This window comes from Camelus ferus, chromosome 17, assembly GCF_009834535.1.
Source record: "Camelus ferus isolate YT-003-E chromosome 17, BCGSAC_Cfer_1.0, whole genome shotgun sequence".
Taxonomy (NCBI): domain Eukaryota; kingdom Metazoa; phylum Chordata; class Mammalia; order Artiodactyla; family Camelidae; genus Camelus; species Camelus ferus.
Genome location: NC_045712.1, coordinates 39,017,131 through 39,039,672, shown reverse-complemented (window position 1 = coordinate 39,039,672; position 22,542 = coordinate 39,017,131). Strand labels below are relative to the sequence as shown.

The window sequence follows — 22,542 nt, the reverse complement described above, 5'->3', positions numbered from 1 at the left end:
AAAATCAAAACCACAAGGAGATACCACTGCATACCCACTAGGATGGCTATCATTTTTTTATAAACAGAAAATAAGTGTTGATGAGTATATGGAGAAACTGGAATCCTCGTGCACTGCTGGGAGGGATGTAAAATGGTGGAGCTGCTGTGGAAAACAGTTTGGTGGGGCCTCAAAAAATTAAATGTAGAATTATTCTATGATCCAGCAATTCCTCTCCTGGGTATATACTCAAAATAACTGAACGCAGGGACTCACAGATACTTGTATGCTGCTGTTCGCTGCAGCATTGCTTACAATTATGCTAAATGAAATAAGCCAGACAAAAAATTATATGAATTCACTTACATGAAATGTCTAGAACAGGCAACTTCATAGAGACAGAAAGCAGAGGTGAGGGTAGGAGGGACTGGGTGAGAGGACACTGGGGAGTTATTGCCTAACAGACATGGAGTTTCTGTTTGGGGTGATAAAAAAAAGTTTTGGAAATTGATAGTGGTGATGGTCACATAACACTGTGAATATACTTAACGTCACTCAACTGTACACTTAAAATGGCAAATTTTGTTACATATATTTCACAATTTATATATATATATTCTAAAACTAGGTCCACAGCTATTGGTACACACATACACACTTCAACCGTCTAACATCACAGCAGTGTTTTGCTGTTCTTTTCTAGGAAAATCCCTGTGACCTTAATCATGTCACTGCATACAGAGCTCAAGCTCCTCTTGTTCAGTACTGTGACTTCTCACTTACGTGCAAGCCAAGAGCTCTATATAATTCTTATGCATTAGGGGTTGTGTCGCTGCTGTTACACAGATAATGGCATTCTGCCTCCTGTCCTTGAAGGTACTGATGCTGGAAATCTATCTGAGTCAAGCAAGGTTCTTCTTTGCAAGCCACAAACACCAATTCTGTTTTATTTGGGCAAAAGATGTTAAAAGAACATCAGGCAGCTCACATACCCTCCAAAGGGTCTAAAAAACCAGGCTTGGCTGTCACACAGCCAGGAGCAATGTCCACCATCATGTATAGGGCATGAATTATCCAGTAAGGATGCTAGGGCCACGCTGCTGGGCAGAGACATAACACCCCAACAACAGTCACTGCTGCAGTGGATTCTGCACAGTACCTCTTCTTGGGCTCACTGGCTTCCAGTGCACAGTTTGGTGTGGCAAGGTTATAACCGGCTGAATACAGATCTTTGTTATGTCCACACCCCAGAAGCAAAAGAGGCGAGGAAGAGAGGATCCGGTGCTATCCACTTTGAAAATGGGAGGGGACCTCTGCCTCATAAGGTCAGAGGTTCTCTGGACATAGGAAGGGGGTTTAGAAACTCAAAAAAAATGACATGTTCACTGTACCATGTCTCCAGGCAAACCAATTTGCAAAATTAACAATTTAAACCAAATAAGCTCGAAATGCATTCTCAGGAGAGGAAGACACACTGCCTAAAACATCAAGCAAGCAAGAGCTCGGTCCTTTGGAGGAGTCACAAGGAGCTGAGTGTGATCAAAGTGTGCACAGGAGGGCGGTGAGGGAGGGCTGCAGGTTCTGTCCAGGGCCTGCAAGACTCAATCTGGACTGTAATCCTGAAGACAGTAGAGAGCCAGTGGTGGCCTTCAAGGAGAGAGTAAGATCAGATCGGTGCCTTAGAATGATCACTTCACAGCAGAATGGACTGGAAAGCCCCAAACCTGGATGCTGGTTAAGAACTTGCTGTAATCCGGACAAGAAATGGCAAGGGCCTGCTCTAAAGCTATGCGCCAGGCGCTGGGTGGTGGGGGCTTCAGCTGAGATGAAACAGCTGCTGGGCCGGCCGCTGTGTGAGCCTGGGGAGCGAGGGTGACTGACCCCCAACCTTCAGCTGAGACCAGAACCGTGGCTGTGGCAGATGAACTCAGTGTGGGGTGGCCGATCGTGGGAGCACCGGGGGACTTGACGGGGGAGGCAATCTGGGTGCAGATACCAGGTGGACATTTCACAGGAGGCACGGGAGCAAGGCGAAGTCACGGAGGGGACAGCTCACCAGGGCGACAAGGGGCGCCGCAGGTCAGACACGTCCCCAGGGACCGAGGAGGGAGAGAAGAGGGGGACCCGGAGGAATCCTAAGGAGGAGAAGCCCCAGAAGAAGGGCAAGGTGAGGAGGCCCAGCCGAAGAGGCGGGAAGAAAACCCAGAGACAAATCTCTCAGAGCAGCCAAAGACCGAGCTTAAAAGGAGACAAAACTAACATGGCAACAGAATTGGGGAGTGGGTGCTTTGGGTTGGCGGTAAACGAATGGAAAAGCCAAGAAGGGGCTTCTGGTAAAATGTTCCGTGTCTTACCAATACGTTCACTTCTGGAAACTCCACGGAGCTCGACGCTCATAACCAGTAACTATCTGTATGTCACATTTTAATAAAAAGCTCTCTAAAATATTTTGAATACTTAAAATATCCTACAAATATTATAGAGTCAAGCATCTATATTCTTATTTCAGCCCTGCTATAAGCAGTGAGTAATAGCAGAGGTCCCTTAAATTCTATTAGGGTCTAAAATAATTTCTAACTTGCTTTTTGACTTCAACAATATTAGAAAAACAGTACATGTTTATAAAATACATACATACATACATACATACATACATACAATGGATATAACACACACACAGACCCCATTCCATGCTGCTCTTTAATGGCCTGAGGCAAAGTTACAAATGATTTAATTCACAAATTTGTGGACTCATAAATGTAATTCATTTCTGGGAAGATTTTTCACATTTTGTTCAGTGGCTGTATATTTATAAAAATTCAATTCCAAAATGCCCCTTATCCAATTAAACTATTACAACATGCCTGGCATGCTCCTTATAAATGATGTATGTTCGATGTGCCATATTATGATACATTAGATATATTAGATACACTATATTACATTAACCAAAATAGATTTTGTTGTGAACTCAGTATAAATTAGAGTAAGTATAATGATAATCCAAATAATATAAAATATTCTGTAAACTAAACAGAAAATGAAGTACTCTTTAGTTCATAAATGAAAATCATATATTAAAACTGCCCCCAAATCCCAAAATAAATTCAATTTTTTCCAGTTATAAGATATTATTACAGAATTCTGGGCTCTCATAGGATAATGAGGTCATCTAAGTCCAAACACCTAAGGTCAACACATCCTCAAAAAAAAACCAAAATAAAACAGATCAATGAGGAGAGAACACATGAAACCATCCATTATTCACGCCTGCCACATAACCAGGAGGTAGGGAATGCCATGAACTTCATGATATATGAAAACAGAGGAGCACCCATATCTCCTAAGACCAGCTCTGCAGCTCACATCTGTGTGGGAAGTCGAGTCAGAGACATAGAAAAAAAAGTAGAGAGAGAAACAGAGTTCTAATGGTGTGGGAACACAGATAAAATCGCCCCCAGAAAGAGATGTTTCTACTGTGAGTGAGGAATCAGTGAGAACAGATCTGAGGTCTGGTGGATCAGAGGTTTCCTGGAGAATCAAAAGGATGGGGTTGGGAGGACATACTGTATAGCATAAGGAACTATATTCAACTTCTTGGAAAAGAATATGAAAAAAAAGTATATATATAACTGAATCACTTTGCTGTACACCTGAAACTAACATTGTAAATCAACTACACTTCAATAAAAACTAAAATTTAAAAAAAATTACACAGGAAAAAAAAAAAAAAAAAAGGATGGGGTTTGAAAATGAACAGGACCAGAGATGCAGTCTTAGGAAGGCACCATTTCTGGGGGAAAGATTACATGGAAGGATTAGGCATCCACGGAGGCTGGTGATTATGGGAAAGAAGAAATTACAAGGTAGAAATTACGGTCCTGCAGAAATACTCCAGAGCAATACTCACAATTCTTATCACAAAGAAGGTAAGCATTTAAAAAATGGCATTTTACCATACCAGGAAAAGGGAGCACTCTCAAACTAAGGAACTGAGTAAGCCACTCAAACCTCCTACCCTTGCCAACTAGAACTACTATTGCTAGCCCAGGAAAATTATTCACTTCAAAATGAACAGCAACAAAAAACCAGCAGATAACACCTATGCGAAATTACTGCGAGAATAAGACAAACACTAAGAATCAAGGTATTTCAATTTTTGTTTTGTTCTCCCCTAAAATAAAAAAAAAATCAAAAGCCAACCAATAAACAAAGCATGAACCAGATGAAAATTATAACTCAGTATTTAAACCTACAAGAAATAATTCTAAATAAGCACTTACAAATGTGAAAGAAAATCTCTAAGAAAGGACTTCAAAAACTCAAACAAACGAACAGGAAGATACAAAGTCAAAGTAACAACCTGGTAAAGAATTAAATAAAAAGACAAACTCATCTTAGAAATGATGATTAAATTACAACGTGGCCAAGGGAGAATGGATGGAAATGAAAAATATAGTAAGAAATGTTGAAGAAAAGCTTAAAAAGCCTGGCAGACAAAAATGAAATAAAGAGATATCAGAATGAAATTGTAAGAGTAGTTTCCTCTGGGGAGGCGGAGGGGATAGGAAAGAGATATGTCACTCTTCGTATATTCTTAGACTTTTTGAGTTTTGTACCATCATTCATGGATCATCTATTGAAATAAAAAAATTTAAATACAAAAGTAATAGGTGCCTCTTGGAGAAAATAGTGAAAACTTAAAAAAAAATCAATCATTATTGATTGTCCAGAAATAAAAACTATCAACATTTTGGCCCATTTTATTTTATTCTGTATAATTCTCTCAAAGTCCATTCATTTATTCAATACCTATCGACTGTAAGCCTCCCAGGAGCCAGGCACCCTTCTAGGTACTGAGGACACAACAGCAGACAAGGAAGATCAAGTCCCTGCCTATCCCAGGTCCTCTGCATTGCTGTGTACGTTTTAGGATCAGCCTTTCTATTGCTGTAAGACAGTCTGCTGAACTCTGATTGCAATTATGTTGAATCTACAGATCAATTTAGGAAGAACTGTTACCCTAACAATACTAATCCATAAACATGGTGTCTATATCCATTTTTTAGGTCTCCCTTAATTTCTCTCATTCATGTTCTTCAGGTTTTAGTCTACATGTCTTGTGCATGTTTTTTTTCAGTTTATTCCTAAGTACTTCATTTCTTTGTGCTATTGTAAATGGAATTGTTCTTAATTAACAATTTCAAATTTATCTTTGGTAGTATATTGAAATAAAATAAGTGTTTTGATCTTGTATCCCACAATCTTGCACTAATAAGTTTAGATAGTACCTCTTTTGTAGAATTCTTAGGATTTTTGACATAGATGACCATGTTGTCTGTGAATAGAAATTTTTATTTTTTTCCAGTTAGTATGCCTTTTTCCCCCTCCTGTCTTATTGCACTAGCTAGGACCTCCAGGACAATGCTGAATAAAAGTGGTGACAGTGGACATCCTGCCTTTTTCCCTGTCTCAGGGGCAAAGCATTAAGCATTTCACAGTTAAGTATGATACTAACTTTAGGGTGCCCTTTAGCAGATTGGGGAAGTTGCCTTCTATTTCTACTTGGCTGAAATTTTTTTTTTATCATGAATGAGTGTTGAATTTTGTCAAATACTTTTCCTGCTATCTATTGGGATAACTGTATAGTTGGGGTTTTTTTTAGTGGGGGAGCTTGTTACCATGGTAAATTACATTGATTGGTGTTGGAATGTTAAAACCAACCTAGCATATCTAGGATGAATCCAGCTGGGTCATGTTGTATTATCCTTTTCAAATATTTTTGGATTGACTTACTAAAATTTTGTTAAGGATTTTTGCAGCTATATGCATGAGAGTACTGGTTTTCTTGCAATGTCTTTGTTACAGTTTTGTATTAGGGTAATGCCACGCTCTTTTTTTCTGGAAGAGTTTTTGTAGAATTGTATTCTTTCTTTCCTAAAAATTGCAACCCCATGTTGCATAGATTTGTTTAACCACCACCATAATCAGGATACAGATCAGTTCCATCACCCTAAAAATCCCTCGTGCTGTATCTTTATAGTCATATGAAAGAGGATTAAGTTAATTCACATTATTTTAATGTTTTTTTTCCCACAAAAGAGTAAAACAAACACCAAAATAATCCCTCCAAAAAATGTGGGAATCGCTGACCCAGGGATTCAAAAAACACAGTGATAAGGTAAAGCTTACGCATGCTCAGTTCCTTTCTCAGTCCTCGGGGAAAGAAGAATTCACATGAAGTACATGCGCTACTCTAAAGGCGCTGGTCTCTGATTAGGAACTCACTAACCTGTTCCTGTGCCACCAGAAGACTGATGTTCTCTGTTCCCTCTTGTGGCCTCTGGCCAAACCCAGAGCCCCAGTCCAGAAGGGGCTTAATATACATCTGCTTGCTCCCAGCCCAAGACACAGCCCAAGGCTTCAGGGAAACAGCTGGAGAAGAATGGAAAAGAAGGAAGTGTAAAACAGGGGGCTGTCAGCGGAAAAGAGGTGGCAATACATTTCAGAGCATACAGATGAGAAGTGAAAGGCAGAAGAAAGCGGAGGGGTATGTAGAGGTGAGGGAGAGAGAGGTGCAGTAGAAAATGAGAGTGAATAGGCAGCTGAAAAACTGGAAGGTTAAGGCAAGTTCATCCAAAGAACGTATCACTGAGGCTAAGCCACCCCACCCACAAACTCTCTCTCCTGAGGATAAATTATATGAGGTAGAATTTCTAGGTCAAAGGGTATATACCTCGTTCACATTTGCTTAAAATTGATGATGCTTATTTTTAAAAAAGAAAAACCCTTGAAAACTTCCAATCCAGTACATTTTTGTTGAACTAGACTGCTGAAACAGATTCTTTTCCCATAGTTGCACGATAACCTGTTTAAATGGGCTTTGGCCTTAGGAGCTAATCTAAAGAAATTCATTCTTATTTAAAAACTACTAAAAATGCACAAACTACATAGACTGCTCCTTTGCTTTGGCCCCAGTGCAATCCTGGTACTATCCTTGGCAAAAAGGACAGAATGTTTGTTATTAATAAGTTCTTGCTCTTCCTAAACTGTGGGTTAAACTGATCCAAACCTGAACTAACAAGCACACCAGTCATTATCCTTCAGCCTTTCATTTACTCAAGATGCAAGGGCTTCTATTATCCTGAAAAGGTCAAAACTGCTCTGTAAAATGCCATTCAAGTCATAAATTCTAAAGTTCAATAACATCAGAGTCATCTTACATATACATTCCTTTACATAAAAAATTTTAAAATTACCAACAGCATTCTTAGTTACTAAACAACCAGATGTAAAACAAACTGACTAAATTCTGCTCCTGAATCCTTATTCTTGTATACCTATTTCTATATCTGCACATTAAGTATCCCTGGAAGCATCTATAAGAAACCTACCACATTGGCTGCCTCCATGGAAGAGAATGTGTCGACTGGGACAGAGGTAGAGGGATTTCTTTCACTGTGTTTCTGAACCTTTCAAGTTTTGAGTCATATAAATGTATTACTATTCAAAGAATAAATACCAAAAAATTTTTACATAAAGATCATTACTTCTGTAAGGAAATACCTTTGTAGTTTCCATGCTACCAGCTAACAACCAAAATGGAACCACATCAAAAGATACTATCAGGTATCAAGCCACGTGGAAGATGAGGCCAACTATCACTGTCCAAACAAAAGGTGCACATAGAAGAGAACAGCTTCTCCAAGAACTTGATTAAAAGTTATAAGAGTAGAACAAAGAAAGCTTAGAAGGAATGCTTGGAGCTGGTTCTTTCTTCCATTGGCTGCAATGCTCAACTGAATACCTTCTGCTGTTTTCAGAACTGTGTTCACTTGTGTGTGTGTGTGTGTGTGTGCGTGCGCACGTGTGCACGCAAGAGACGATATAGTTGAGGTAACAGCTGAGGTCATAAGCAGTATAGTCTCTAAAAAGTACAGTTCGTTGAGCCAAACCATGCTCCTGAAACTCCAATGTGCACAGCCAAATGGCAGAGGTGACCTCTCTGCAGGACAGTCCTCCATCCCTACCCACTTTCCCAGGGTCCACCTGGAAATGGAGAGCCACAAAGTAGGGCTGTGGAGCACCACAACTTGAGTCAAGAATGGGAACAACAAAACAGCACCTCTCCTGCTCAGAAGCCTGAGCATTGTCCAAATCCGATGGCACTCTTAGAAAGGAGGGAACAAAGTACTGAACTGCAATGCGGCAAACCAGTGCAGGTCAGGGCGCTGCTTCCAGTCCACGAGAAAAGACGGACTTGCACAAAAAGGCAAATCAACTATGTTGACAAGCACATTCATGGCTCGGCTGACATTTTCTCCCCTCACCTAGACACTTTCAAAGAAGCAGCTTGTAGATTTGCATTTTGGTATGAGCTCCTCATCTTTCTGCAAACTGCTAACAGTTCTCAAACCAGCCCAGCATGTGGACCACACAGAGTACACTGTAAACTATGACAAGTACAAATGACAGTAAGTGTTACATGGACTAAGACAACATGGAGAAAACTCCTGAAAATTCAAACTCCATTAATCTCAGCTAATGTGTGAATTAACAACTACGATACCAGTTGATAAGGGCTTGAGACAGGACCCTTCCCAAAGACTTTAGATTACAAACCTCCTCTTTCTACCAGAAGAATGAATAAGCACGGCTTGGGAGCCCCAATGTAAGAAGTCACAGACCCTTATCTTAAAGCATAAAAACTACAAAGACTCAATAAATATTTGTTACCCAATTGATAAATCAGCTTTCAACTGGATCACAGTCATATACAACTTAGTCTTCTATATTTCAAAAACTATTCTTCAGGGTAAAACTTTAAATAGCTTTTTGGCTTAGGATATTTTATAGACTAAACATTCCTCATAAAAGTCAAACTCAGGAGTAAATATAATATTCTGAGTTGTTTAAAAATGTTCCTTTTAGCTTGAAATTACTTATTTAAAAACTACCAAATACAAATGTTATGGTTTTTAATTAACTGACATCAGCCTTGGTCCTGGCACTTAATCGTTCCCACTGTGCTGCTTCTGACTTGTCCTACAAATCCCACTGGTTCTAGAAGCACATGAAGAATACCCCGTGCCTCTAAAAGGCTTATTCTTTTCCATGTCTCAGTAGTATTCCATTGTATAAATATACCACACCTTCTCTATCCAGTCATCTGTCGATGGACATTTAGGTTGCTTCCATGTCTTGGCTGTTCTAAATAGTGCTGCTGTGAACGTTGAAATTGACACATTGTAATTGCCTGTACTTCAATTAAAAAAAAAAAAGGCTTAACAGACTGTCCACACAATTAACTGCATTTCTGTGCATGACCCACATTCAGAAACCAGAGTCTGAAGACAAAAAAACATAAAAAAGCTGATCCTTTTTGGTCTTAAGCATGACCAATGAATTCTCAAACGTCTGAGAACTGTGGCTCACCTCTTTAATGTCCTCTCTTCGGCAAAACAATACTCACGGTGAGTGGCTCCTTTTATGGTGAAGTCATGAGAGCTCAAAAACAGAAAAGACAAAAACGCCAGCTTCTCTTAACTTATTCCTTTTAGCACTACCTCTAAAAACTCAATTAAAAATCTTATTTGCAGTTTGAAAAGAGCCACTTGCTATATAAAATCAAGTTTTAGAGTAATTGGTATGAGGTTGTTTCACTCATAATTAGTTTTGGAAAAAAAATGACTTCTTTCATCTTGTAAACATATCCTGAGCCACACACAAAAGATCTTCCTGAACATGCTCTTCAATATATTTTTATACATTTTACATTTTATTTTTTAATTTATGTAGAGTAAAACCCACTCATCTTGGTGTACAGCTCTTTCAGTTTTAACAAATGCACTGCACTGTGAAACCATCACCACCATCAGGATACAGAGCAATCCTATCACTCCAAAACATGCCCTTGTTCTGTACCTTTGTAGTCACTCACCTAGCAATCACCCTCAGTACATCTTCATGTTCAAATTTAGACCTGATGCATATTACAACAGTCTACAGGACAAATCTAACAGGACAACGCAATGAGCTCTCCCCATGGTCTTGCTCCTACGTCCTTCCTAAACCCTTGGTGGAAGGGGATCATTATCCAAAAGAGAGCTGCCCTTTTTCCTCGTGGTTCCTTTTCTACAATAGATCATGAAAAATTATTAATAAATTGTATTCTTCCTGCTCAAATCCCACCACCTTTCTGCTGTGAAATACTCCCTCAACCTGAATTCCTTGTGCACCAGTGACCACATCACAGACTTAATTATTAGCACAAATGGTGCCGATTAGTTTTGCCGTGAAGTGCAGAAGTGGGGAGGATAATGGACACACTACAACCTCACTTGCACATGCAGGAATGGTCCCAGTGGGGGCCCACTGACAGCAGCGTAAGGATAATCATATCTTCACATCCTGCAGCTCATCCCCCACCTTGTGCTCAAGCTGCCAGAGGAGAAACTTGAACTTCAGGCTCAGAATAAGCCTGTCTTATAAAAATAAATACACACACACACACGTTGTGTATGACTATATGCATGTGCAAAACATGGCATTTACAGTCCTTCAACTGGAAGAATTTTTAACTAAAATACGTAAAATAAAAAGTTTTCTCAAACTACGGTTACCAAAGGGGAAGAGGGGAGAGGGATAAATCAAGAGTTTGGGATTAGCAGATACAAACTACTATACATAAAATTGATAAACAATAAGGACCTATTGTATAGCACAGGGAACTGTATTCAGTATCTTATAATAAGCTATAATGGAAAAGAATCTGAAAAAGAATATATATAATGTATAACCGAATCACTTTGCTGTATACCTGAAAGTAAACAGTACTGTAAATCAACTATACTTCAATTTTTAAAAAGGTATTAAAAAATTTTTTTGGAAAGTAATCAACATTCAAAGTCTTTCTTTCCCTTCCTTTCATGGTTCTTAACATCTTTGTAAATAATCCATTTTTAGCAACATTTATAACATAATAGGATTGGGAACACATTTTATTCATTAGGGAGAAATTCAGTGGTAACATTAACATCTTACATTTATAAGCACCTTGGAGTCTACAAAAACACTCTCACACAGGTTTCTAATTTAATCTGTCTTTATAACACAGCCCCTTGGGGGACTACATGACACACTAAATCCCCTCTGAAGCTTTTAGACTACAGACTAAAGAGGGAGAGGCAAGTAGGAAAACAGAAATAATAACAAACTAAGAGAATAACAATTGCAATGTATCAAAGTAACAAGAAACTGGTCAAATTGATACCATTACACCCAATCTAGCTAATACATCAATATCTATGATGATTGAAAATGACATTCAAGCCTCAATCTTTGATACAGAATTCTAGTGTAAAAAGACAAAACAAAACAAAACAAGTGAAGGGTTTCCCAAAGTGAGATCTGACCGAGAGGACTAACATACCATGTTGGGTTTTGGGTATTGTTAATGTGGGAAATTTTTGCTGAAGGAAAGGGGGGAATAAGTGGGGTCTAGATGCTGACAAACATGAATTTGAGGGCAATATTTTAACTGAGGGGAAAAGCAAGAAGACAGGCATCCAAAATGATTACTGAAATGCTCTGCCTGTGGGTCGAGATCTCCTTAGAGAGAATTAGTCTCCTAATTCCTACTCCTTGCAAAATTCTTTTCTGAAAACAACTCCATTCTGAGTGTAAACTGATCTCCTTCAGAAGTGTGAGACTTGCCTTTTCCTAAACCTTCTAGGATAAGAAACAGGTTAACCACTGCTATCACCTTAAAATAATGCAAAGTAATTTGCAAAAATTGGACATCAACAAAGTCATATTTGAGCAGATTATGAACTAACCATCAGTTTGGAGGGCACTGGGTCCTTCCACAAAACAAATATTTCCCATTAATTGACAAACTTAAAAGCCAGGCCCTAATTCCATATTCCCTGAGGACAGAATTCTTTTAGATGGCTCACCTGGGTCAATAATTCCTAAGTTAGTCAAAAAGTTAGCTAAATGATTTGACTGACAAAGGTTTAATCTCTAGAATATATAAACAGCTCATATAACTTAATGACAAAAAACAAACAACCCAATCCAAAAATGAGCAGAAGACCTAAACAAGCAGTTCTACAATGAAGACATACAAATGGCCAAAAGGCACATGAAAAAATGCTGAATACTGCAAACTATCAGAGAAATGCAAATCAAAACTACAATGAGGTATCACCTCACACTGGTCAGAATGGCCATTATTCAAAAGTCCACAAATGATAAATGCTAGAGAGGGTATGGAGAAAAGGGAACCTTCCCACACTGCTGGTGGGAATGTAGTTTGGTGCAGCCATTATGGAAAACAGTACGGAGATTCCTCAAAAAACTAAACCATATGATCCAGCAATCCCACTTCTGGGCATACATCCAGAGGGAACTCTAATTCGAAAAGATACATGCACACCAACGTTCACAGCAGCACTATTTACAACAGCCAAGACATGGAAGCAACCTAATGTCCATCAAAAGATGACTAGATAAAGCAGATGTATATTTATACAATGGAATACTACTCAGCCATGAAAAAGAATAAAATCGTGCCATTTGCAACAACACAGATGGAATTAGAGATTGTCATTCTAAGTGAAGTAAGCCAGAAAGAGAAAGAAAAATACCATATGATATCATTCGTATGTGGAATATAAAAAAAGAAAGAAAGAACACTAATTAACTCATCTACAAAACAGAAACTCGCAGACATAGTAAACACGCTTATGATTACTGGGGGAAAGGGGTGGGAAGGGATAAATTTGGGAGTTTGAAATGTGCAAATGTTAGCCACTACATATAAAAATAGATTAAAAAATATAAATTTCTTCTGTATAGCTCAGGGAACTATATTCAGAATCTTGTAATAACCTTTAATGAAAAAGAATATAAAAATGAATATGTGTATATATATGCATGACTAGGACATTGTGCTGTACACCAGAAATTGACACATTATAACACACTACACTTCAATTTTTTTAAAAAGTTAGTTAAAATGAGGGATCATTAAAAACTGCATAACTTTAATGTTTTATTTTAGTCAACATTTAAACGTAGATTAATTTGCAAATTCTTTAATGCAGAGCCAAAGCCTTTCCTTTGAGTAGAGTCCAGTGATGGAGTTTCTCACTGTCTTCTGTACATAAATAACACCCATAAGACAAAGTCAGATTCCCAGGTTTGTTTTCTTAAAAAAGAGTGAAAACTTAAAGATACTTGTGAATCAATACGAAAACAGACTCTGGAAGCTGCCCAGAGTTTTATGATTTTTCCCTAATCTTTTGTAATTGACTCATCTTTATCCAATCTGATAGTAATTTGTCTTTATGGAGTCTTTCCAAAGGTTCTCACGGAAACGACGGCTCTCTCTGTTTTAGCACACACATTTCATCAGTTTTCATTCCATTTAATTAAATTATGCCAATCACAGTAACAAGAATACCACACAGACAGATTTGGGAACAAAATGCCTCTTGGGGAGCACTTAATTCAGTGAGTGGAGGTCTTCCCCATGGCCCCCACCCAACAGGCTGAGAGGCTCTTTGCCAGTCGGAGCTCTGTCAGGAGGGGATGGAGAGGGCTCGGTCACCCAGGGAAGGCTAGGAAGGACGTTGGCTACTGCACTGTGATTCCTTTCTTGGAGGATTCTGTCCATGAGCACTTCTAAAGCCAGGGCTGTATCTTGGTAATGCCTGGCTTATTGTAAGTACCCAATAAATATATAGTCAGTGAAAGAATTTACCTTGACCATCATTAATTATTCCCATAGAGAACACAGAGCAATGTCTCGGTTCGATAAAACTGAAGAGGCGGGACAGCCCACAGAAACACCGGGAAATTACCAAGATGATCACAGGAATCAAGGAAACAAAAGGAGGAAGGAAAAAGCCCAGTTCAACAATTTCATCCCAAAGGACCTGGATCCAAAGGTCAAAAACCTTACTGACCTTCTGACACCCAGAAGTGGTGACAGGATGAAGAGTTGGTTGCGGGTTCCTTTCTAGGCAAGTTTTTAAATCGAAATCTCAGAATTTAATCAGACTTCTCAATCAGGTGAAAAGACTTTTATGAGAAAAGATTATTTTTTTCCTCCAACAATAATAAGTAAAAAATACTGAATACTTAATCTTGCCGAGCACTGTGGTAAGCACACCATGTGCATTTATTTGTTTACCTGCACATCAATCATACTGAATTCTTTAAATTCACTCAAAGACATACAGCTTGTCAAAGTGGACCCAGGATTTGAATACAGAGCCCACGTTCTTCACCACTATACCCTACTACCTAATTCAGGTCACCTTTTCTTAAAAATAACATAATTTTAGTATTTTGCCTAGGGGTTTTGTTAGTATATTTCCCAAAGGTGCAGCAAAGACAAATTATAAAGTTGAAATTAACTCTTAAATAACTGCCATTAATTATATGTTCACTAAAAAAACAGCTATATAGACTCATTCATTCATTAACAAACATTTAACAAGCAACTGCTGAATCACTTGAAAACAAAGAATTAAAGTAATTCAAAAGACGCTTCTCGGTTAGTGAATATTTACTACGGGCTTATTCTTGCCCACGCTCTCAGGAAGCTCAGTCTGGTGGAAGAGATACGTGATTGCCGTACAGTTTCAGTAAATGCTGACAGCATGTTGCAGGCAGGGCTGTGGCCTATCCGAGGGTGAAATGAGGCAGCAGCAGAAGTGAAGGCAGAAAGGAGATTGTAAAGAGTCTGATACTCAACTCGAGCATTTCTTCTGTAAGCCATGGAGATTTGTGTAAGGACCATAGCAGAGGAGAAGTATGATCGGAATTTCATTTCAGAATAACCACTCCAGACGTAGAGAGCGTGGAGCAGAGGAAAGAAAGCATGAAAACCAGAAGGCCGGTGAGGATCTGCTGTAAAAGTCTAGGTAGGAGCCATGGACCGTATAACCTGAAATGAGTGACTGGTATGGTATGTGACTTGCAGCTCAACAAAGCTGTTAAAAAATATAAGTCTGGATGAGCAATAGTGTGAGCCTCAACACAAATCAAGCCAATGTTACAGGGAAGAGAGACTCAACAGATATTCCGAAGTCCGAATCAGCAAGACTTGATGAGTGAAGGATGGGCTGAACTCAGGTGAGGAAACAAGAGAAGGAAGAGAGAAGAAAAATGGAATCACATCACAGGATGGAAACAGGCACATAAGAGAAGATTCTTGATATATAAATAAGAAATTTTAGCACAAACAAACAAATCAGTGTTATCATGGAGAACCAAGCCCACGGAAATGCATCAATGAGCTGATGGAGACATATGAGCCAACTGCTAAAGGATTAACTCATTAACAAGGGTGGTTCTGTGGAGTTAGCAGGTTTTTACCTCCACCTTTGGTAGTAATCACTTCTTACGTACATCACCAATGCCCTCATTTTACATCTGAGGAAACCAAGGTGTGCAGAGATTAAGAGGAAGAGCTGAAATTCTAATTCATCTACCTCCTGACTCTGGCAACCCAAGCTACTTCTATGCGGCTACACTGCCTGCTTAACAAATAATGCTATAAAGGTAAAAAAAAAAATGATGAAAGCTTCATTCTGCCACTGCAGAGATGGCTAGAACCACAGCTCACATCCCCTGTGTCCTGACCGAGTGCCCAGCTCTGTGTGGCATTTCACGTGTACAATCTTGTCTGTATCCTGCTTTGTAAGAGTGGTAACAAGACCTGCAGTTTGTGAAGCACCTGCTCGATGCCAGACACTTGTGACAAGTGTTACACGTGTGTCATTCCTACTCCACTCCTCAGAGCATCCCTGCAGAGGAAGCTGCACTGGCCTCAATCAGCAGTCAAGGAGATGAGCTTACAGGACAAGCTGACTGGTCCAGGGCCATAGTACATTAGGAGAATAAGGCAATGCAGAAATAGAAACTCCATAGTTTGAAATACCCATATGTAGCTACAAATACAGATGTAAATGTGAATCAGTCAAGATGACGGGAAGAGAGCAAGCACGTATCTGGCAACATGTTCAAAATTAGTGACTCTGAATAAAGGGATATATAAGGATTACCTTCACTGTATTTTCAACTTTTCTTTAAGTCTGAAACTATTTTTTGAAAATAGAAAAATAAAGCCCGTGAGTCAGGGCATAAAATGACACCTTTGGTCATTACAAGGAGATGACAATCAATTCTGTTTCTAAGCAGCACTAGAAAAAAAATTACATAACTCACCTTAAGGAAAAAAAAAACTACTATTAAAACTACCAATTAAATATGAATGGTACTGACTGGCTTGCTGGTCACCAGGATCTAACCATTAGAAATGCAGTGTAACTTCTAGGTGAGAAGTTAATCCATTTTCACCTTAGAAAAACAACAGCTTTTAATAGGTGAACTGTTAGCATTCAGTATGTCTGGTGCATCTTGCCAAGTTTAGAATTTAAAAGAAAACTGGAATGCATTTGACACTAAAATGGAAGATTATCAAACATCTGATATTTGGAGGATCATAGATCATTTCTATTTTTTCGGAGATGGAGATCTTTGTGTAATTCTGCATTTAAAATAGTGATCCTCTTCTTGAAATTACAGCAAAGAAGTAAACTAAATTAGTCTCAAAAGTGAAGGTGATGATTACTATTTAAGAGAAATTATTTAGATACTGGTTTAATCCTGGGGCTCAACTTTATGAAATTCCCAATATTTGACTGTTTTTAACCCACAAAATGGCATGTTTATATGATTTCATCATACGGTTTCATATATTGGTAGGCTATTCTTTAAGTTTTTAATAAATTTCTACAGCTATTTTACAAATAAAAGTAGTGTTCAAGTGTCATTAGATTTTACAGGCAACACTAGATGGCAGTAAATACACAGAAGTTGTAACATGACAGTTACCAACATAAAATAATCATTTTTGTCTTTGATTTTATGTTGCACACTCAATCAACCTTTTAAAAAAAAACAAAAACCTAAAAATCTTCTAATAAAAAAATCCCTGAAGAATCAAAAACTTAGATAGAAATTAAAGTTTCCTGGCTTTGAAAATGTGAACCAGGAAAGCTACTGAAATGATCGATTCACCTTCAATTTAAATACGAGAATAGTAATTCTCAACATTAACTCTATAAACCTGTTACGTTTTCTAAGTCTTCTTTGTTTTTTTAACAAATTTATAAAATAAATGTATTTCAGATGTTACTTAATTTGGAAAAAAAAACCCTAAAATAGCTTAAATTGCTTTTTTCCATGAAGATGTTAAAAATTATGTAAGAATCTATATATACTTATGGCTTATTTACTATGGCCTTTTGATTTAGTGAAATTTCTACTCTTTCATGGGCCATCAATGAATATATGAAAGTGCAGCATGCTGTTCATTTAATATGTTACTAGCAAAATATTATTTTAACTCAATAAATAGTAACGCTTCACCTAAACTACAGGAAAAAATAGTAAAATAGAATTTTAAGATTTTACTTCCTTATTTCAAAACACATATGCAGATCAAAAAGAAAACTTACAAACAAAAATGTTAATTCGATCAACAGATTTGATGAACTCTCTATAACATTCTGAATTAGAACTTTGGTATGATTTTAAAAAATGTATCTTGTAATAAACCAAAACCTTACATTTTCTAACTTATTTGTAAACTTTCTACTTTTTGGATTCATTACGAGACCAGATGGCATTCAGCTCAGGTCTCAGCAACACTAGAATAAAATTAGCTAACTTACTAATTTTTTGGTTACTTCCAACACTTTCTCTTAGCTTGATTTTGTTCTGACACACAAAACTCTCAATTTAGAAACCAAAGTTAAGGTCCTCTCAAATGTATGAAAGTCAGCAAAATAAAAACAAATAAACCTTCAAATATACCACTGTGGTACAAAAAGAGGATTTATTTTAATACCTCTCTGTGCCAATACAACCCAGCTTTTGACCAATAGTTTTTAAAAAATCAGAAAATCAATAGCTATAGTTACTTAAAAATAAAAAGCAGTTAAAAACAAATACATACTCAAATAGCCAAAACAGTCTGAAAAAGAAGAACCAAGTTAAGGGTCTCACATACCCTGATTTCAAAATTTGGTACAAAGCTACAACAATCAAAGCACTGAGGTACTGGCATAAAGACAGCTATTCCTTATCGCCAAACTCATCAAGCTGTGTACATTAGATATGAACAGCTTTTTGCATGTCAATCATACCTCAATAAAGTGGTTTTTAAAAAACAGACATATAGACCAATAGAATAGGACAAAGAACCCAGATATAAACCCTCACATATACAATCAAACGATTTTCGACATGGGTGCCAAGACCATCCACTGGGAGAAAGGTATCTTCAACAAACGATGTTGGGAAAACTGGATATCCAAATGCAAAAGAATGAATTTGGAACCTTACTTTACAACATATACAAAAATTAACTCAAAATGAATCAAAAATCTAAATATAACACCTAAAACTATAAACACCTAAAAGAAAACATAGGGCAAAAAAGCTTCATGACATTAGATTTGGTAATGATTTCCTGGATATGATACCAAAAGCAAAGGCAAACAGAAAAAGAAAAAAATAGGTAAGGTGAACTTTTGTGTATCAAAGGACAGTATCAGCCTAGTGAAAAGGCATCCCACAGAATGAGAGAAAGTATTTGCAAATCATGTGTCTAAGAGGAGATTGATATGTAGAATACATAAAGAACTCCTACAACAGCTGAAAAATAAACAGCGCTATTTTAAAAATGAGCAAAGGACTTGAACAGGCATTTCTCTGAAGAAGGTATACAAATGGCCAATAAGCACATGAAAAGATGCTCAACTACCTCACACCCATTAGGATGACTGTTATCAAAACTACAGAAAATAACAAGCGCTGGCAAGGGTGCGGAGACACTGCAACCCCGTGCGTTGCTGGGTGAGAATGTAAAGTGGTGCAGTGCAGATGCTCTGGCAAACAGGGTGAAGATTTCCTCCCAAAATTAAACAGAGAAATACCATACAATCCAACAACTCTGTTTATGTCTGTCTAGTCAGAAGCAGAGACTCAAACAGATATTTGCACATCCATGTTCATAGCAGCATTACTCATTAACAGGCGAAAGAGGGGAGCAGCCGTGTATCCACTGTATCCATTGATGGATGAACGGATGAATAAAATGTGATATACAGACACATATGCGTATCATTCAGTCTTGGAATTTTTCTACTGATGCAAACTACAACATAAGTGAACCTTGAAGACATTATGCTGAGAGAAATAAACCAGACACAAAAGGGCAAATATTGCATGATTCCACTTACATGAGGTTTCTAGGGTAATCCCATTCACAGAGACAGAAAGCAGAGTGGTGGCGACCACGGGCTGGAGGAGGGGAGGACCAGGGAGTTAGTGTTTCATGGGTACAGCGTTTCAGTTGGGGAAAGTAGAAAAGTTTCACATTATGCATTTTTTACAATTAAAAACTTAAAAAGAGGTTAAAATGGTAAATTTATGTTATGTATCCTTTACCACAACAAGAAAAGAAACTGGAAGAGCAGCACACATTTAGTTGGCACAACCTCCTGGCACCCCTCGCCCTCTGACTTACTCTGGGTCATCGCCATATTAGTAATGATCTCCACGTTAATAAATATTGATAACATCACAGTGATCTCTGCATTAAAAAACAAGCACACACCAAAAATAATCACTTATAAGGATTTAGCCTTAGTAACCAAAGGAAATATTTCTTGTTTACAGGTGTAAATCTAAAAAGTATAGAATAGCCTAAAACCCTACTAGCATTTTGGCTTATGCGGATTAACTGTAAGCTGAAAAACACCTTTCTTGAATGTCATGACTGACTAAATGAGCCCATGGCTGCCCTTGTCTCCTATTCTTCTGGGCTCCAGGGACCCCTAACTTACATCCTAGGAGTAGGTTCAAATGGGGTCAGGATTAGGAGTGAGACGTCTCCACCAGCATGGAAGAAAATGTCTTTAACCGTTCTGGGAAATCAGGATTAAGTCACATCCAGGACTTTCCAAAACAGGTTACAGATACCACAGATTTCACCAAAGGAGGACGATAAAAGACTGCACAGGAGAGACCAACAAATAAACAAACCTACAAGGAAGTGCAAGGCATGTAAGTGGGATAAACGCCATGGAGGAGAAGAAACAGGGCTTCATGAGATCAACAGAAGAGACTGAGCTGAGATGGACCAGAGAGGCCTGAGAGCCCAGTGACATCTGAGCTGAACCTAATGAATAAAGGTGTGTTATTCGGGCCCAAAGAGGGGACTTCATGTGTGCAAAGGTCCTAAGCTGAAGAGGGGAAAGAAAGGTTAATAACCAAGAAAGTGAGTGGGGCTTCTGCTTCTGGAAAGATGGAATAGAAGCACTTTTCACTCCTCCTCCTGCTAAGTACAACTAAAAATCACAGACATTACATATAAAGTAAAGATAAGAGGCGGCTGAAAGGGAGAAAGAGGAGGGCAGACTGACTAGGGACCCCAGGACCTAAGGAACAAAATGGCAGTGAGTTTCAAGGGTTTTCTCTTTACCTCGTGTATCCAAGACTACATGCTGAGGAAGCGGACACCCCAGAAATAAATGGGCGCAAAGAAAAAAGAAACCCCAAGAAAAGCCCGCTCTCTCTAGCCAAAGGACCAGGAAAGGGGCAATGGAGCTAGAAAGAAAATGCTCAGACAAGAAACACTGACACAGCCCAATACCAGAGAAATACTGTGGCCCCACCCCGACCCGGACCAGCAAATTCCTGGGGGAGAGCCTAGACTTACACCCTTGCCAGCCTGTAACAAGGGGCCTAACCTTACCAGAGAAGGCCAAGCAGGGAGTCCAGTCTTCCAGTCCCCCTGAAGGTTAACAAGTATCCCCGCCCCCTTACCTTACCCCTCACCAACAACCTTGCTAGTGGAGACCACACGTAGAACTTGGACTTACACCCTTACCTGGCAGTGACAAGGTTCCTTTTCTCCCTTCCACCGGAGTGTTGTCACAGGGAACCTAGTGGAGAGTCAGGACACCCACCCCCACCCAAGAGTACAGAGGACATTCCCCATCACAGTGTCAATGGAGGCCATCTGAGAAGCAGTAAAGAGTTGTGTGCACCCCTCCCAGCAAGAGAGGTGTCAGTGGAGGCCTAGTGGGGGGCCAGAACGCCCATCGCTGTCCATCAGTAACTAGGACCCCCACCTCAGGTGACAATGGAATCCACGTGGGGAACCTGGACTTCCACCCCAACCGGCAGGAACACTCCATCCCTCACCCTCACAAACTGCTAAAACATAACATTTAGATAAGATCCAGAGAGTCATAACATAATACCCAACACATCCATGTTTCAATCAAAAATCAGAGTCTTCATGTCAAGAACCAGGAAAATCTCAACCTGACTTGAGAAGGTATAATCAACAGACAAAAGCACTGAGGTAGGTCAGATGTTGGAATCATCCAAGGATTTTAAAGCAGCCTTGTATAGACAAAAGGCTTGTGTCTCCCCCAAATTCGTATCTGTAAGTCCTGACCTCCAGTGGGATGGTATGAGGAGGTGGGGCCTGCGGAAGGTACTTAGGTTGAGATGAGGTCAAGAAGGCAGACCCTCATTACGGGATTAGTGACCTTATAAACAAAGACACCAGACAGCAAGGAGGCAGCCAGCTGTGTGCCAAGAAGATGGTCCTTACAAGAACTACATTTATCCAGCACCTTGACCTTGGACTTCCCAGACTTCAGAACTGTGAGAAATACGTCTTATTTAGGCCACTCAGGCTACAGAATTCTGTTACAGTAGCCTGAGCTGAGACAAATCATTGTGAAAATGCTTCTGCAATCAAGTACGAATCCTCTTGAAACAAATGGAAAAACAGAAAATCTCAGGGGAAAAAAGTTATAAATAGAACCAAATGGAACTTACAGAACTGAAAAATATAATAACAGAAACTTAAAAAAACTCAGTGGATGGGCTCAATAGTAGAGTGTAAATGACAGAGGACAGAATCAGTGAATGTGAGGAACATCAACACAATTATAGAATTCACCCAACGTGAACAGAAAGAAAACAGACTGGAAAAAAACTAGATGGAGCCTTAGAGACCTGTGGGAAAACACAAAAACCCCAACACTCAGATCATCAGAATCGCAGATGCAGAGAAGAAAGAAAAAGAAAGAAGAAAGAAAGAGTATTTGAAGAAATACCAGCTGAAAATTTCCCCAGTTTGGTGAAATAAACCTATAGCTCTAAGAAGTTAAGCAAACCCCAAACAAACAATAAATAAACAAGTCCATACCAAGACTCATCATAATTAAACTTCTGAAACCTAAAAATAAAGAAAAAACCAGTCAGAAAAAAGGACACAGTACCTACAGGAGACCACCAGTTTGAATGAGAGATTTCTTATCTAAAACCTTGGAGACTAGAAGGAAGTGCCAAAATATTTTTCAAGTGCTGAAAGAAAAGAATTGTAATCCACAAATTCTGTATCTAGTGAAACTATCCTTCAAGAAGGAAAAGAAGTTATCAGATAAAGAAAAGCTA

At 38.7% G+C, this 22,542-nt stretch overlaps 1 protein-coding gene and 1 long non-coding RNA gene across 11 annotated transcripts in view; both read right to left on the bottom strand.

The window, feature by feature from the left end:
* Nucleotides 1-22,542, bottom strand: part of ANO10 (anoctamin 10) — a 221,949-nt gene that overhangs the window by 106,932 nt on the left and 92,475 nt on the right. The window lies entirely within an intron of this gene.
* Nucleotides 6,038-19,345, bottom strand: LOC116657246. The gene is made up of 2 exons (XR_004312316.1): nucleotides 19,305-19,345; nucleotides 6,038-6,414 (listed from the first exon to the last, which is right to left on the bottom strand). It is a non-coding gene; the product is annotated as an uncharacterized LOC116657246 (long non-coding RNA).